Here is a 16563-nt window from a genome sequence, read left to right as displayed (position 1 = left end):
CGCATTTCATCAGTTGTTACATAGATGAGAAGGCTGCATAAGAATGAAAATGAAACGGTGGGGTTCAAATGCGTGAATTACTAAACAAGTTACGGAGCCATTCGTATAGGTATAGCGCACATTTGTGCATGGCACACAAGCCATGATTGAAACGATTTACCTCTCCGCAAGGTGTTCCGCAGAGAATAACATAAATCGCATCCATAATGTGTCTGTTCACTAACCAGCAAGGTGGGCGATGTACTGAAGGACATAGTATGCAATGACAGGATTTCATCCTGTTCTGGGCATTACAGATTTTCATATTCTGTCAGGCGTTTGAGACCGCCCCCCCCCCCCCCTCCGCACCCGCACTTCGATGCATAGGGCTTTTCCATGAAACGTCGCGAGGAAGCGCAATACACATTTATCACTCAAGAACTCAGTATCGAGACACATGCTGAGAAAGTTACATTTGTAGCAACAAGTAAAGCAATGAGCTTGTCTTGTACTTAGTGGAAAATTTTCAGCATAGGTAGCTCATTTACCTGGCGAGTGTGCACCGTCGCTTTTACATGAATTTAACTATCGCGGATGACACAAATGACTTTGCTGACGAGGACATAAGCCATTTTGAAGCATGGCACAAATAGATGCATATTTAAGTAGTAACTCGCTCAAGGAGACTTTTCTAATGGTAGCCATGGATTGCGTCTTGTGCGATGAAATAAAATTATCGGATTAAAGCCAGTGGCTCATGAGCAATCGTCCTGGCACGCCTTTCCAAACAGAACCCAACTTCCTTCATTTCTTCTTAAGCCGTTGTCTTCAACAGTCCCCTGCAACGGCAAGTACTTCATTCACGAGTGAGGTGCCGCTGTCAGCCTGGCAAGTAACCAAACATATGTTAAGGAGTTTTGCTGAATTCTTCTATGCAAATTAATGCGCACAAATGCGAGTGCTATCATTATTGTATCAGAATAGCACGCGCAGGCATGTGAGGTGGCGCAGGAAACACAATCATCCCGCCTGTTTGAGCATTTGCACCGACGAAAAGTTCTGTCTTCACTGTTCTCACATGAACGGAGAGAAATATCTCCAGTCGTAGATATTTTGGTGTGTATTTGTTCACAGAGCATCATGTTATCACGACCGTAAGATTCATGAATTAAGAATCAATCATGAATCTCGAGATCATGACCTCTCGATCCCGACCCGCACTTCCGTGGCTGAGCTTGACCCCGCGGTTGATCCAGAGCTTGTGTCAATAGGCTACGTAGCTCCGACACATCCACTTGTTAACGCCATTGCGTCAGTATATTTGAAATGCCGGATGACTATGCTTTTCCCAGCAAGCCGTATGCGATTGAGCACCAATGTCTACCAAACAATTTAGAAAGGAGTCCGTCTGTGGAAACAACTGTCGGTGATTTTGAGCAATCTCCTGCTTGTTTCTATATGCTTTACGTCAAGTAAATTTACGGATATCTTCAGTTTGGCACGGAAATTCTGTATCGTTGAAAGAAACATGTTGACATGCTAACAACTCTAGTTCGTGATGATGGCAAATAGTTTGCACTGCACTCGCCGCAATATCGTTACGTCACTCGAACAGTTTTGTGTTGCACTTCTTCGACTAATTTAAACCGAATCATTTCATTGTGCATTTTTACAGGCACTTGCTGAGAGCAGCAAAAGTGCAGGTCCTCATTGCCTCCACTTCGCGGCAACGAAGATCTTCTCTCACTGACCCTCTCTTGAGCTCTGGCGTGGTTTACTCGGAGCCAGCGTATATTTATATTCGTGCTGTATCGAATACCACTGCAGTGCGGCTGTAGGCGTGCGGCACCTGCATCAAGGCGGCGTTAAGCCGACTCTAGGCCATATAGGGAAAAAATAGGATCATGCAGTTTCAGACCAGTTGCTTGTTTCGAATCCTGTTGAGCTGTAGCTCAACTTTATATAAAGTTTATCGATATGTCGTGAGGACTCTGAGAACACAGCGCTGCCATCGACGCGACTCGCGTGGGATGCCATTTACGCGTGGTCGATTAGCACACACTCGTCATTCAGATATTATTCAAAAAGTCCGAAAGTATATCGAAATGATTGTTGTTTTTTTAGATTGGAATGCGTAATTTCAAGGTCACCTTTACAGTTCCGACGGAATAATTCGATCGTGCTCGATCACCCGATACCGTCTGGTCGGCTCATGGCGTGCTGCCGTGTGTGATCCGCCAATGTTCAAATTTCATTTGCAACCAATCTTGAAGAGATTGCAACGAATTTTCGATCGGTCTGAAGGGTAATGAATTGGCCTTCAACTGAATATTGTGTTAAAGGAAATCGAAGCTACCATGTTTTCAGAAAATGAGGTTATAGTTCAAGCAAACTGGGTCATTAAGTGTACCCAGTTGACCTTGAATGCTACATGGACCCATGTGTCAGAAAAAGGGAATTTAGCTTTCCGACTGCACTTTTTCTTAAAGTTTGCCAAAGAATTCTGAAACTTGCTATTCATTCAATTCTTTGAAAGTTTATCCATTCAGCTGTGACATTGTATACGGTGTTGGCAGGTAACGCACGAGACATAAAGCAACAGTTCTGTTGCTGACAGTGCTGGTTCCTTGCTCCGGGCGGCATCATACCTGATGAGATGGTTGTCTCAGCAATGCGGGCGCCCCCTCCCCTCCCCCTCTGCTTGGAAAAGACCCGAGAAGTTTAAAAAAGAAAGTGTTTTTAGGAAGAAAAAGGAATAGGAAGGTTTTCGGGTTTCCAGCATATCAGGTCCTCAGCATATCAGGTCCTCATGGTCAAACATGGTCCTCAGCATATCAGGTCCTCATGGTCAAGCATGGTTCTCAGCATATCATGTCTCAGCCGTGCAGCATCTCCTTTAGAGCCAAGGTAACCCCATAAAGCTCTGCCATGCGTCGTGGCGACATCCTCAAATCTATGTCGGCCAAAAATCACTCTGCCAGCAAAGTTGAGGATCTTTTGGATTCTATTTAAGTTTTTCGTCTGCGCGCCATTGCCATAAACTGCTAGACAGTATGTAAGCTGCGTAGCACCAATGCCGTCGCTACAGTTTTGATGACGCCATCTGGAAGGCAGTGCCGCATATGGGACGGGCCTATCAGCACGCCCAAACGCCGGTGGTTGAGCTCGGACACGTATGAATCCCAGGACAGGGCGCTGTCAAAGACCACGCCTAGGTTCCTTAACTCCGCACACGGTCGCAGCGCAGCGTAACGAAAAGTTGCGGTGAAGTTCGGAATAACGCGTTCGTTATGACAACTGCCGAAAGAGATAAATTGCGTTTTGGGTGTGTTCACCTTAAGGGCCAGCGAATGGAACCAACACCTGAGTGACGCAAGAGATTCGTCCAACTGGGAGAAGTCCTCAAGGTTATCCTTCGGACCGCTCACCAAAACCCGAGTGTCATCTGCTTGTTGAAAAGAACGTGTGCGTTTTCTGCGTGCCAAAACCGACTTCCAGAAAACTGAAACGAAGTGGGCCCAATGCTGGACCTTGGAAGACACTCATATTGTTGACAAGCGACCGTGACAGCACCCTTCGTCCGTGCCATTCATTCAGGTACACTTTTTGGGTGCTCCCCTGGAAAAAGGCGGCGAACCAGGGGGCCTCAATACCGCGCATTCGCAGCGTCTGAATACAAATTTGATGGCCGATGATGTCAAAACATTAGTTAAATCAATAAGGCGCAGTAGTGAAACCTCCCGCCATCGGTGACGCCAAGAATGCGATCGGAGACCGAAACTAACTAGGTTTTCGTCGTTACATGTGCTGTCCTGACATTCGGATTATTTTTCGGCGCTCAAAGTGCAAAAACCGCATCCATTTATCGTTCAAACACCGCGTTCGGCTGTCATGTACGAAGGTGCGCGACGGACATTGGTCGGTGCATTCATCGAATGCCACGTCATGATGGTCTATCGCCTCGTCGAATGCGGCAGGCCGAATGGTGCCGGGACGATGGTCAATACATCCTTTGACGGGTTGCGGCGACCGTTTATGTCACTGTGCCATGTCGTCACACATCGAACATATTCGTCCAGGTGGCCGGCGCCTGGGTCCCGCCAGGTACGCGGAAACAGATGACGTCACCGATCAGTGTGCGTTGGATGGGCATGGGCTAAACGATAGGGGCTCTTTGATCGAGGTGCAATATGCAATATGGTGAGCTAAATTTAAAGATGGCAAACTAAACGATTTATGAATCGCGACTAACAAGCAAACGTATCGTACATGGCGCGACAGGAACGGTCTCGGTTTGTTTCCGGCACTCATCTCACAGACATTGGTTGTTGCTGCGAGCGTTGCCTTTGACCGCACGAGCGTGATCTCTGACCGCACGATTCTTCCCCGATCGGCTGGAGCACCACGTCTCCTGGAGCACCACGTCCCCGATCCTGGTTGGGGCACGCCACGCAACACGTCTCCTGGTTCAAACCGATCGGAATGATCTCTCTAAGTTCCTCCCTTCTCAATCAGTTGATATCGACGCTTGCATTTTTTGCAAGACATATGGGCGTTTCGAGCGTAGCACCCACTTTAACTCGGGAACGTAGTAGAGTTCGTACTTTGGTCTGTCCAGCCACTAATAAACTTGTAATGAGTTTCCTCGCCAAATGCATTGCATAGGCACCAAAAAATTTTAAGATGGAAGCCGAGTAATGTTCGGCTGACATGCGTGCTGGTCAATCAGCGATCTTGCGAATATTCTAGCTGTGCAATCACTCCGGCGCCTTCGGCTCTCTTCACTCAAAACCGACGCTACTGGGTTGCAGCTCGTAAACTGGAAACCGTGGGCGTAGCTCTGGAGCAACATTACCAAATACCGGCCATGACATTGTGAAATATCAAGACACTCATTTCCAGTGACAACTTGCATCATGCTTCCCTGAGAACTGTTAATTGTTTTAAAAGCATGGTTCAAACTCGAAACACAAACACAACGCACCAAGAATGTACGGTGCGTGGTATTTCACATCAGACCACGCTGCACCTCGTCCTGAGTCATTTACTGGCGCATCATGGCGCTAACCAAGTGTCTATGCTAATAAAGCAGGCGTACTGAACAGCTGGAGCAAACTTGTGCACTTAGGCACTCCTGCGTAAACAACAAAGGACTGGAAATTGTCATGTTGTCATTTGAATCGTCACAACACCTGTGTTTTATCATCTGTCTCTGCCCCCAAATGGCAGTCATGGAGCTCCCCTTCGATCAAAAATATCACAAGAGCCCGGAGCAAGCCATGGCGAGTGACGAGAGGTCGTGTTTTATTTCACACAGCGCCCTTCCATTAGACTGCTGCTGGGCTCTGTTCAGACCATGGGGGCACGTGCCGCTCTGTTCTCCCTGCGTCGGCCGTCACTCGGCACGGTTCTGGCGCGGCGCGGCTGACGCGGCGCGAAGAGGGAGAGGGTGGCGTGCGGCGCCGCCAGCTGCCGGCCCGGCGCCTCCGCTCCCCTGCCCATCAAGCTTTACGGCCGCAGCGCCTTTGCATTTTGCCTTTTGGGGTCAAATTTAGGCATTTGGTTTAACATACTGTGAATACTGCGAGCAGTCAAAGGAGGACCGATTCGCCGGGCCGGCTGACGGCGCGGCTTTGGCGCTGCCTTGTGGCGCTGCCAAGCGCGCCTACACGCGAATCGGCGACGCGCCTTATTCAAAATTTGTAAACGTAGTTAGAACCCCTGGGAATTCACGGATTTCTGCGTTTTGGGCATAAAAGAGTTGTGGAATGGAGAGGGTTATGGAGAACCAAGCTGAATAGCCAGAACATCTGCTTCTCGGGAAATTACGTCGGGCCCTGGTCCTTGAACGGGAGATGAAGATAAAGAGGCACTGTGAATATGCCAACATTATTGATGGCGCTAGGGAAACGGGTCTTTCCATTCACCATATAAATATTGTAGACGACCAAGAAAGTTTCAAAGGGTTAGGAAAAACGGATAAACGCGTTCACCGAGGATTCACCTACCAAGTTAAGGATCGTCGTTAGGTTTAGACCTTTTTGACAATGGAAAACCCGCATATTTCAGCTATATCGAGCTATGCCTGGTGTGTTTCAACTGTGAGTTTTAAAATAATGGCAATGGAAACTGTTTCCAAGGGGAGACCTACGAAAGTTTGCTATTAAGGCATCCAGTGCATTAAAACGGAATATTGTGTTTGTTTAAGTACGATTTTGTTGTGTCTGAGAAAGACAATTAGCATCTGAATAACACTGCAGGTAATCTTGGGTCTTGGGTTAGGTCTTGGGTCTATGTCAGCCTCCTAATAAAGAACAGTTTCTGTAAAAGGGCGTGTTACAGTTCGACCCGCAAAACATCTGGGAAACTGCTTTCGACAACAAAAACTGCTTTCGGGTTATGAGGACCAGTTGAATTGGCCTTTGTCAGAGCTCCGTTGGTGTGACATCACCCATCAACGGCAGCCCGACCGCGCGGTGCGTCCCTGGGCGTGGTTAGGAGTGAGGGTGGGGGAGGGGAGGGGGAGACCCAGAGGCTGGCTCCCACGCCGCCGCAGCGCCCCGGCAAGCACTGCCACCTTGCGGCAGCGACGAGAAGCTCGCTCGCGGGCCGACCGGCCTCTGACGTCACTGCTGCCGGGCCTGGCGACGGCCGGGAATGAATGAAGGATTGGAACGGGGTGAGGCACGTCCTGTTCCGGCGCAATGACACAGCGCCGGCCCGGCGCCAGCTCGGCGTTCCGCCTCCAGTGACGTCAGCCGTCGCTGCATGCCGCCATGGGCACAGCCACGGGCCACCGGGCTTACGTGTCGCATGGCGCGTGACACATGCACACCCGCCCCTAACTCTCAGCCACCGGCCACCCCGACCAGCGGTCAGAGTGACAGGCGGGCGCGGCTCGCCCCGCCGGTGACATGACCCAGCGAGCCGGCGGCGGCGGCGGCAGCGGCGGCGGCGCGGACGGCCGTGCCGCCCCTGGCGGCGGCGGCGGCGGAGGGTTGGCCGGAGCGGGCCGTGCCGCGCGCCGCCGCCACCCGCCGCACACGCCCAATCAGTTGGGCCGGCGCCGCGCCCGCCAGTGGCCGCGTCCGCGCCAGAACCGCGCCAGCCCCGGCCGCCGGCCGCAGCCGAGATGTGAGTACAGCGCGCCGCCGCGGCCACCACGACCGGCCGGCCGGGTCGCGCGGCGCTTGGCCGGCGTCGCGGAGGGGTTGAGCTGGGCAAGGGGTTGAGGTTGGAGGCTTGGGTTATGTGGGGCGAAGTGAAGGATTGTGACCGGGTGGAAGGGGTTCGGAACCGGGGGAGGTATGTGGTGCTGAATGAATGGCACCTCTGCTGACACAGGCAGGAAGAGTGGTAGTCCTGTATATCTGGGAATGACTGACAGATTCCGATATAAGCAAGGCGAATGGTAGCCGCGTACATAAACAGGGCGCGTGTAACACGAGTGATGCCACCGCTACACGCAGCATGCTGGAGGGTTATAGCTGACGAGGCAGTGTGGGTTGCAATCGCTCCGAAACTTCATGCTCTTATTGGAACATAACGATGTGCCGGTTTTTGGTGGGGGTTCGCGTTGGTGTGGCCATAATGTGAGACCGGCCTCCCGTGCAGTCGACTTTAAAAAAAAAATATCACGTGAATGCCCCAGGACTCGGCATTCACGAAGAACGGCTACGTCCGCAGGAATGTTGACTATGGAGCGGGTACAGGAGTCTTATAGAAGGCGACCATTTTTTAGCCTTGCTGTGTAAGGACTCGCACTTAAGTCGCGGGGTAGTGACGCCGCCTTTTATTGCTCGTTTTTATCGGCTTACGTGGAAGATTCTTAGACTGACTCCCTAACTACAATGGAGGTGTATGGCGCGTAGCGTTTCTTTATGACCAACGCATGCAGTGATAAAGTCGACCCATCACTCCATTGCGTATGAGGCTCGATCTATCTCCTTCATTCCTTGCAAACTTCTTGCAATATGATTTCACATGATTTCGGCGACACACCTGGTTGAATGGGGATCGATAAGTTTATGACCTTCCAGGTTGGTCCACTTTGGCCACCGGTAAAATCACGATTAAATAAAAGGCATCTCAGAAACACGTTCTTCAAAGCCTGTGCCGTTTAATAGCGAGTACTAGATGCATCCCGTCGTAAACGTCTACCTGGGTTCCTTAGCACGGCCTTTTGATCGGTGTTTTAGCAGGTCAATGTATTGGGTCATTTTAGTTATGGTAAACGACCTTCATTTATGCCTCGAGGGAAGTCCTAACACTACTTTCAGTGGTGGATGTTCACTTTTAATATTTCGTGTCACTTTTCAATGTTCTGAGACATGACTGGCGCGCGAAGGAGCTGGAATTTATCAACCCCCTCCCCCTCATCTTCCGCATCGTCTACGGTATTGCGAAAACGTACACGCCGAGCATAACTTCAGCATAGCGTATTGGTTGGGGTTACGTTTTGGTTCAGCAATGCTATGTTCAGATTGTGGGTCAGAAATCATACATATTTCAGACGAGGTTTCTAAACCATTCAAGGTCGGATTGTACTACAGTCGTAATACGTCATCACTGAAGGGCGTCTTGATACCCGATAAAGTCCGCACCATACATAGGTTAGGAATTTTAGCATACAGATCTATGCGCGTGCGCGCGCCGCACTGAAAGCCTTGGAAAAATTTCAATGCATTGCATTGAAATGAGTTGCTCCGAAATATTTTGTCGAAACGTATGGCACAAAAATGTATTTGGTATGGATTGTTTCTTTTCATTTTGATCTTAAGCCGATAAATGTGCAAACATGAATACGGAACCCAATCGCTCGTGAGTACAAAAGCCGATGGAAAAGATGATAATTGGGCTCAAATTATCTCGTGTGCCCAACTCAATCAAAACAACTTCGAGCTTCTTGACTTCATAGCGCAGTGTTAAAAGACGAACTGAAGGTTGACTCACGTGAAGAAGCTTTCTTCGGTCCTCCCCATTAAAGGGCTAGTTTATTTGCACACATCCACCCATATCAAAGCAAGAAATAGTCGTATAAACAATCCATGAACGATACGAACCTAATGGCTGCACCTGGCATGCTCCGTTTCACACGTATATATTTTTCCTATATCGCTTTTAGTAACGCCATCACAGAAAAACAAATTCCCAAACATTCATGTCTGGGTTCAGTCAAACTTAATTTGATCAGCCTCAATCACGTGTGTGGGTGTGCGTGTCTATGTGTGCACGTGCGTGTGTGCATGCGTGCGTGTGTGCGTGCGTGGGATAAGCGTACTGCACAGACCAGCAGCCCCGGGAAATGGCTATGCTGCGCCACTTGCTTTTGATTGCCTGAATCAGCGATTGCTCTGAGTTCTTCCCATTTGTGTTTTTTTTTAAAATTCATTGATGACCTTAGACCCATGACATTCTTTTTGAGCTGATATTTCTAGTACGCTAATCATTATTGATAGAGTAGGCGTAGCTCCTGCTCCCTTTTATTAGTGTGCTTTGTGGATCTCATGTTTTCCAACAGTTATTACGAGAGTGCAGGTAGTTGATAGATCCTTCAAGAAAACCAGTTAGCAAAAGTCCCGCAAACTGCTTTGTTAAAACTTTGTTTTAGTACGTGAAGAAGCCTTGCTACCACGACCAGGCTGAAAGCTTTACCTGCGTCGGCAACGTAAAATGCCTGCCCAATTGTTGCTGCCGGGTTGCCCAGTGGACACAAAGCGTGCTTAGGCATGATGGTGGGAGACCTGCCTCCACACGGGAACCTGCATTGTTACGGGCGCCTGAATGTAATTGCAAATAACAAGTGTGACTACAACTGATTGGATCGAAGATATTTTCATTCGTAGTTATCATACAAGTAAGTAATCTCTTGCTTAGCAGATCGCCAACTGTGCAACGACAACCGTTTGCAACGAAACTTTGCTTCTAATTTATCCGTAGAAATTTACATCACGTCTTCTCCCAAATTCATATCATGCTCTCATTTGTGACATTTTTCGCTCCTTTAAGTATAATATTCTTTCGTACTATTTACCTGAACATGATTCCGGCATACGCTGAGGGGGGGGGGGGGGCATTTCTACGTGCGAGCATTGCAGCCATAGTATACATACTGGTGTCACCGCGCGCTGCGACGAGGCAAAAAGTGCAAAAGGAGCAACATTTGCTTATTCGCCGAACTTTAGGTTAAGGGGCTGCTACATACTCAAAATTTTCCTATCGCTCCAGAAATGATTAGTTTGAGCCTGTTTATTAAACTTCTTGGCTTATCCTCGATAATAAACTATGACAGCAATCGCCTTGTTGACACCTGTATGACAGCAGTTTGGTGTCAACTTGCCTGTTATCCCGACATGTTATCCAAACGCCTGGGCCATCATTTGGCGCGGACTGGGAGAGTGCTTGCCTGACAGGAGTGGTCTCTGCACTGCATGCCGCGTGCTCTAAAACGCATAATGGATGTTGCCACCAAGTCGGCGGCAAGCAATGCCACATAATTCATATCTGGCGTTCGTGAACACGATTCCAGATTTAACGGTCGTCAACTGGCTCTCAGTGAATTGCGAGATACGAGGTACAATAATGTATCCAGGAAGTGCATTTACTCAACAGAGAAACTGTGCTGTCATGAGCGGCCTTTTCTTTTTAAAAATAACAGTTATAAGTGAGTCTGTTTCATCATATTTGATGCTTACTTTAATATCTTATATGATCTAGGACTAATAGGATCCAGGAACCGGTGTTGAGGCTTTTGAAATAACCAGGCGGAACCAAGAATCCAAGATCTCATTTTCAGACGGGGAAGTGGGAACCAGTAACCATCATTGGCAACCAGGAACTTCTGCTGCCAGATGTATCTGTCAAGCACCAGGGGCCCTAAAACGACAGGGGGACGGTTGCACTGCTCGCAACCGTCCCAGATAATGGCTTGAAAAGAAATTTTGAGAGGCATAGATAGTGGCTAGCGGCGTGCCTGTAGCAGATCGGCCACTTGATAGCCTCAGGGTGTGTTCCGCATGGTTTGGTCTTGAAGGCCCGGAGGCTGACTTCCTGTCGGGGGCGGTTGCCGCGTGAGCGCGGGCGGGCCCACATTGGAGGACCCAGGATTGCGAGGTAGTGAGACCCATTGAATCCATGAGCGTGTCCGAGTGCAGTAGGCAACATTCCCTTACATGCCAGGCATCAAGTCGTTCAGACTCTCCCGTGTTAAATCACCTTGAACGCAGGTTTGTTTGGCCCTATCCAAATCGATGCTTATTCTGGATTCAAATTTTTGCACTTTGAATTGTTCTCTTAGTTGGCTTTTCCTTCTCGACTTTGATCCTCTACGGCTTTTCCGATCCATTTTTTATCCCTGGCGACTTTTTGCCCTTTGAAACGTTTTCAACCTTTTACCACTGTCAATATCTACGATCTTATACCGTCTCTTTCGATTTTCCGATTCGACTTCCATCCCTGTCCACTTTTATCCTAGTTGACCTTTTGTCCTTCGACTTGTTTTGATTCTACTTAATACTTGTCGACTCTTCCCTCTTTTTCGTTCGTCCTTCTCCATTGTCCTTTTCCCTTCGACTTTGTGTTCGGGTACCGTCGTTTGATATCAGGCAGAAAGAGAGAGAACGTTCTGGACTTCTTTTAAGTCACAACTTGAGAGCCCTTTGAAGTATTCGTGCCTGTAAATGCTCCAGAGCAGGCACAAAGGACAGGTTTGCTTCTATAATCAAAGTCCTGGTTGCTTATTCTAAGAAACTCATTTTTCACGGCAAGCAGTGAAAAATATCGATTCACCGAGTCCGTCGTTAATCTCCCTTGTTTGACCTACCTCCTCCCTGTCTCTCTATGTGCGGCTCTCGATGCTGACCATGACAGGAGACGTTGTTCACACCGGACACTGTTCTGCGTCAGGATTTTGTGCGGTCATACCGTGCCCGGCAGCCCTCCATAATGGTTATCTTGCCACCCAGTGCTTCAGTGTGCCGCACCCTCCGTGACAAAGTGTGCGTATCTGTCCTACTGGCTGTCCCTCTGTTCGTCATCGTCCGATGATATGGCGGCCCGTCTCCCTCCACGTGACTCACCTGCGTCTCTCCTGTCCCCCTCCCCCTCCCCCACTCGCCCGCACACTGTTCGGCACTGTTCGAAGATACGGCATCCCGGCCCCGTCCACGTAACTCCCTGTGCGTCTCTCCTGTCCCCCCCCCCCCCCTACCCGTAAGCACACTGTTCGGCACCGTTCGAAGATACGGCATCCCGGCCCCGTCTACGTAACTCCCTGTGCGTCTCTCCTGTCCCCTCCCCGCCCCCCGCCCCACACGCGCATTGTTCGGCACCGTCCGATGATACTGTGTCTCGTCCCCGATGATGCGGCGGCCGTCCCCTCCGCGTGACTAACTGTGCGTCTCTCCTAACCGTACTCCGCTCACCACCGTCCGAAGATACGGCGGCGCGGCTCCCTCCACGCGGGCGGGCGAAAGTCCTCGCCGCGCACCGAGTTAATGAACAGAATTTAGGTCAGGCAGAGCTCGCTGTGCGTGTGCGTGAACTGGGCGGCGCTCCTCCGACTCTGCCCGGCCCTCGCGCTCTGCTCTGGCGGCCGGGTGCCGCGGACGGGGCGAGCCAGGCAGTCACAGCGGCGCGTGGCCGGGGCCGTGGACGCGCCGAATTTGTCGTTCGGTCGTTTGGCAAAATGTGTCTGAATTTTGACAGATTTGAACTCTGTAATTCAGAGCGCGCTCCAAGGATTGGTTCCTCGAATTCGTTAAAATGTTTGATCTAGGCGTCTTCATCTGCTGGTCTTTCGGCCACAGTCCCCGTCACGACACTCTTATTTATGCTTGTTCGATATATTACCAAGGTACGTGATGGAAGCGCTTCCATATTCGTATGGGGGGTTTGAACGGACATAGCCATCTTGGAGATCATTCGGTGCAGCTCACAGCTCTGCCTTCTGAAGACCTAAACGCGTCTAGTTTAAGACCTAAAATCTAAAAACCTTAAGACCTAAACCCGTCTAGCACGGTCGCGAAGGTGTATAGACTATTTCGGGAAGAGTACTTCATGGTCACCCAGGCATCCATGACGCCATAAGAGGTCATTCAAATCCTACGATCCCATTACCCATGCGGCGATCAAAGCCAAGAAAACTGTAATTGTCGAGGCGCTTGCGTCTGGCGTTCGTGAGCACGATTCACAGATATGACGGCCGCCAATTGGCTCGCAATCATTGATGTGCAAGGCACACTGATGTATTCAAGCAAAAACGTATTGCGGAGTTTGTTTGCTTCACAGAGAAATTAAGTTTTTTGAAAGAAGTCTTCTGAAAGAAAGCAGTCTTTTTCGTTTAAAACTATAGCAATAGTCAGAAGTGAGCTTATTTCTTCATATGTGGCGCTTTCTTCAATCACTTCAAATGTGGAACGACCCCTGTAATATAGCCAAAGCAGATAATTCCATTGCTTTTTATCCTATCCTCACCGTCGACTAAAGACAAAATCTGTGAAAGTAGTCAGGAAGCTCATGAACCTGGCTCAAGGAGTCAATAGCGATACTTTGAACGTTGCTACTAACCATGTCTCCGACATTTTGCTCTGGTTCACTGTGGTTGAATGAAATGGACTCACAATGTTAACAGTATGTTGATGACGTAGTAGTGGACAATCGGCGGGAAAAAGAAACAGAAAAATATTTCATCAAAACTTGCAACAAAACAAGCGAATAAAAATGGGGTAGTAAATAACATGTTGGTCTCAAAAAGCTAATGGCAAAATGCAAATGGAGTTGAAAAGTACATGATTGCAATGATCTACTTGACACTAGCACGACTAGAAATACTTCAGGTGCGGGAATATGGCCTTCAGTCACAGGTCACGTTGAATGGCTTTCATTTTGATTTATCTAGCGCAGACAAGGAGCTCCCGTGCGGTTTGCGCTGCCACACCAGCACCTTCCCCTCCCCCTCCCCCAACTGAGCAGTTGGGGAAAGGGCGCCGCATCGCTCCCGGAGGCGCCCTGACCACATCCGGACCCGTTCACCTCTTGCCCGGCGCCGCATCCGGTCAGCTTCCGTTTCCGCATAGCGTCCGATAGCACGCCCGGGTCGGAAGGAAGGATGGGTTGTCGGCGGTCAGAGGCACGGCTGGAGTGACAGACGGAGGGTGCGACCGGTGCAGCCATTGGCCCGCTTCTGTCCCGGTCTGCAGAGATCGAGTCGAGTTGGAGCGATTGTCTTTCGTCGCAAGAGCGGTGGTAAGTCTCAGATATAACGTGTCCAGGAAAACAAATGTATCCTATCATTTCGGAGCAGTTATGCACATCTGGACTAACGCCATAGGATAAACAATAGCCTCCGTTCTCAGCAAGGGCTTCAGACCGACCACGTCTCATGCATCGTGCTGCATGCATGCCCAGCAGAGACATCGAGCCGATTTGGGGCATCAGGCAACATAACCATTTTCTCCAGCGCCTGACTGCCAGGTGCGCTGCCAGCTATGATGAGCTTCATGTTCCCGGCACCTCCAGGCCGACTGTGCTGGCCAGAAGGCGCCGGCGAACCCTTCCACGCCACAGATTCATTTGTCAGTCGGGCCGTCCGCCACGCCGCCTCTTTCGATTTCTCACACTGGGGCGGCCAGCTGGCTTGCCGGCGGTGGACGCGGGCTTTGTGGCCACGCTGCTCGCCGACGGCCGTGCCGCCCCTCCGCGCGGCCTCAACCCATTCGACGGTCGGTCGGGTCCCGCTCGGCGGCGGCTGCGTCGGCGTGCTGCGCCGCGGCCAGCCCCGTCAGGGCGGCGGGTCGGCCGGGCCGGTCGGACCGCGCGCTCGGTCACCGGCCGGCGCCAGGTGCCGCCGACAATGTCCTCCCCCGCCACGCCGCCTAATGCAGCCGGCTTACATTTGTCGCCCTGATTTATATATTCCGCGCGCCGCCAAAAGGGTTGGAAAGTGCACAAAAGGCGAGACGTCGATTTTTTCTGCCAAGGAAGGGTTGTCGGGCTGGGTGAAGGCTGCTGAAGTCTTGGAAGGGTTAGCCGAGCGGAGGTGCCCACTGCGCGCGGCGTCAAAGGGTCATTCAGTGGCAGGTGACGGGAGGGTCGTAATGTCGCCAAGCAGCACACCTCAAATGAATAACGGGAGAGAGAGAGGAGCTCGGAAAAAGAGGGAGGTAGAGAGAGAGGGGGAGGGGAAGAAAGGGAGAGGGAAACAGACGGGAAAGAGAGAGAGAGAGAGAGAGAGAGAGAGAGAGAGAGAGAGAGAGAGAGAGAGAGAGAGAGAGAGAGAGGGAGAGAGAGAGAGAGAGAGAGGCAGAAAGACCCCTCTTTATAAAAAGAGAGGAGAGAGAGGTGTATGAGAGGGAGATGGAGAGAGATAGCACGGAAGTGAGAAAGAGAGAGGGGGGGGGGGGAGGAAGAGAAAAAGGTTTAGTGCAAGCAAAAGTCAAGCAATATAACATATAAATCGAACATAAATCGGGGAGATTGAATGTAAAGGTGTGTGGTAGCCTTGAGATACAGCTTGGATTGGTAAGTCGTTTGTTTCATGCCGATGGCGTTTTACAACAATGTTCCATCGGACTGTGATGTATGTTATCACCCTATTTGTTTCTTTATTATTTCTTTTTTATATTACCCTATTTATGTTATATATTTAATTTATTATTTCTGCTCTTCTAGTGATATATAGTCAACCCCAGCCTGAGAGGCCAAAGTCCGAAAGTTTATCTTGACTTCAAAAAATTATCGGATTTCGATTTTTTAACTCAAGGAATGTTCTAAGAAAGCTTGCCTTAGTGATATTTGCTTAGGTTCCTTCACAGTTCAGTTTGTTTAATTTGACCGTCATTTGGGAAGACAGGGCCCGATTCCCCCTCCCCGCTGGATTCACCCTTAATGGCCTAATACATTGCTACATAATTTGCACAATTGCGGACACAAACTGGCTATAAAATATGCACAGACAAACTGTATCGCGTGATAGCAGACTTCCCGGTCGATGAGCCGGCTTGGTCACTGTCCTGCCAAGCAGCAATCGTCAACCTCGACAATGCGTTATGCGACAGTGACAGACAGACAGACAGACTCGACAGACAGTGTTTTATACATATACGCACGATAAGTCATTCTCATGGCAGCACGGGGCGCAGGCCTGTCGCGGCAAGGCGCGCTCGTGACGGGGATAACCCCAGCTTCATTGCTGCGCGCCGGAACGCGGCGCGGTGACTTGCGGTCGTTTTGTGCGGCAGCCGTCGGCCAGACCAAGGCCGGGGCGGGGGGCGGCGGCGGCGGCGCGGGTGATGCTGCGACCGCGCACACGCGTCCGGCTTGTCAGATAGTGCCTACCAGCCCGGCCCTTCCGCGCCGCGGCCGAGGCGGCGCAGCTGCGGCTGCCAGCGGCGCACCCGTTTGCGGGGACTGCCTGATCCGGAGGCGGCGTCCCTCCCCGCTCTCCGCGCCCGCCACCCGCTGCGACCCGTCACAGCGTCGTTGCGCGGAAGCGGTGACCGCGCGCAGCACAGCGTCAAGAGCGACGCCTCAGCCTAGGCGCTTCGAACATCGGTGACTGATCCAAGTTGTCACCGCCCGACCCTG

This window comes from Pollicipes pollicipes, unplaced genomic scaffold (genome assembly GCF_011947565.3).
Source record: "Pollicipes pollicipes isolate AB1234 unplaced genomic scaffold, Ppol_2.1 Scaffold_6686;HRSCAF=7923_pilon_pilon_pilon, whole genome shotgun sequence".
Taxonomy (NCBI): Eukaryota; Metazoa; Arthropoda; class Thecostraca; order Pollicipedomorpha; family Pollicipedidae; genus Pollicipes; species Pollicipes pollicipes.
Note: the sequence above shows the minus strand (reverse complement) of the source record.